This window comes from Pteropus vampyrus, unplaced genomic scaffold (genome assembly GCF_000151845.1).
Source record: "Pteropus vampyrus isolate Shadow unplaced genomic scaffold, Pvam_2.0 Scaffold30, whole genome shotgun sequence".
NCBI classification, from domain to species: Eukaryota; Metazoa; Chordata; class Mammalia; order Chiroptera; family Pteropodidae; genus Pteropus; species Pteropus vampyrus.
The window spans coordinates 7,536,359-7,538,377 of record NW_011888811.1 but is presented as its reverse complement, the minus strand read 5'-3'; the positions used below and the strand labels follow the sequence as shown (position 1 = coordinate 7,538,377).

The following is a 2,019-nucleotide window of genomic DNA, read 5'->3' as shown; positions in this document are numbered from 1 at the left end:
CTGGGGCAGAAGCAAGTATCAATAGCTAAACTATGTTATTGCTATTCAAGCTGACTTGACTTGCCCTGTGGCTGAGAAGATAATCCAGGCTCAGCTCAGTGCCAGTTCTCAGCAGAACTCACAAATCAAGAATAATGGAGCAAGAAGGAAGTTAAGATTTGGTAAAAACAGGTAAAATTTCTTAAGGCAAGCTTTGCGTGTGTGTGTGTGCTCACACCCACGTGCAACAGTTCTTAACTATTTGTGAAAACTTATGTGAATATGACTACCCAGAGGAATGGGATTTTAGCTGATGTTTCAAATGTACTAGGTCTGTAAAGCAAATAAGCCATTCTCAAAGGCGTGGCTGAGGTGAAGGACCGATCTGGTAGGAGATGAGAGTTAGTGCTATAATGTGATATAAAGATGTTTCTACTATTAGGATCTATAGAATATACTGTGCTATAGTGGCTGCAGTCGTGTAAAAATCACGAGGGAGTTCTTAGGCCTCATATATAAATACTCTTGGTAATTCTTATGGAAACAACTCAAATTTGAGGAGCACCATCATGGGACCTTGCCACATGACCCTTCTTCATTAAATAGTTTACAAGTTAGAGATTTTATCTCTTTCATTTATTCAAGAAATATTTGCATTTGTCCCACATGCTAGGCATTGTTTACAGCCCTTAGGGATACAGTGGTGAACAAGACAGCGTTTCTTTTCTCTTATAGGTATATTCTAGTTGGGAGGAAAAAAATAAAATAAAATGATGAAAGGGTGGAGTTTGAATGGATGGGGAAGACTACTAGATTGGCTGGTCAGGAAAGGCCTCTCTGGAAAGGTGGCATTTCAGCAAATGCTTAGAAGGGAAAAGGAGTCAAGTGTGTGATGATCATTATATGGGGAGCAGTTAGTGTAAAGGCTCTGAGGTAGCTTGGTGTACCCCTGGCATGCAGAGAATGGAAGGGCCAGTAGCTGGGGCGTAGTGATAAGGAGGCATGTAGTGTGGTGAAGGGAGGGTCTGATCGTGGAACACTTGGTGAGCCGTGGTAAGGAATTTGAAGTTTATTCCAAGTGCAAAAGGAACCAGATGGGAGATTTTAAACCAGAGCAGAGATGGAAGTTATTTACGTTTTATTAAGAGTATTCTGGTGGTTGTGCAGAAAATGAAGGATGTGGGGAGGGGGAAGGAGCACAAGTGGAACGTTAGACAAATTAGGACGTATTGTACTAGCCTGGGCAAGTCGATAACAGCTTGAACAGTGGATCAAGTGAAGAGAAGTGAATGATTTCGGGACACATTTTGGAAGTAGAGTTGACAGGACTGGTGGATGCAGCTGAGAAGGCTGGAGTGAGAAATTAGTATAATTCTTTGGCTTCAGTTCCTGTGTTGCTGGTGATGCCATTTCAGGTATGGAGAAAATGGAGAACGTGGAGTTCCTCAGGGTTCTGGCGATTTCATTTTTGCCTGCAAATGAAAAGCATTTTTTGTTTTGTTTTGTTTTAATCTGAGCCAAAATGCAGATTTAGGCATTTTAATGATTTTGCTCCCTGGTGCCAGTTGTTTGCACATGGTATTCATTTTCACATCGTAGACACATACATAGATCCATTTGAGTAAGGGATGCAAAAGTCTGTTGCTTAGTGAACATAGACTCAGAGCACATGGTTGTGGGGATTTTAAAACATTTTCCTTAGGCTCCGAAAAAGTAAAGAATTGTTCTTTCCTTTAAGGCTGTTTTATCTTTAACCAGGAGCCATTACTGAAGTAATGGTTCAGAATAAACGTTTTATATCAATCCTTTTCCTCGCTCTTATTTTTCCTAAATCCCACATTACTTAATCCTTTTGCTTTCCATGTTTCTGCTACCTCATTGCATTATTTTTATAATCTTATCACTGTTGTGAGAGTGGGCATGTTTGCAGAGAACATTCTCTTGGTTGCTTCTAGAAAGTTTTCAGTAAGTTTTCCATAGTGGCCTGCATATGTTGTTAATGTCATAAGAAAATCCTTTCTGGTTTGTTGTTTCTCCTTT

General features: G+C 40.1%; 1 protein-coding gene and 1 long non-coding RNA gene across 3 annotated transcripts in view; both read left to right on the top strand.

The window, feature by feature from the left end:
• The window catches only part of LOC111737700, a 1,543-nt gene extending 149 nt beyond the window's left edge, over nt 1-1,394 (top strand). The window contains exon 2 of the long non-coding RNA XR_002779519.1: nt 825-1,394. This is a non-coding gene — a long non-coding RNA (uncharacterized LOC111737700). The remainder of the gene's footprint in view (nt 1-824) is intronic.
• TTC1 (tetratricopeptide repeat domain 1) overlaps nt 1-2,019 on the top strand; it is a 34,300-nt gene that overhangs the window by 6,525 nt on the left and 25,756 nt on the right. The gene's annotated exons all lie outside the window — the stretch shown is intronic.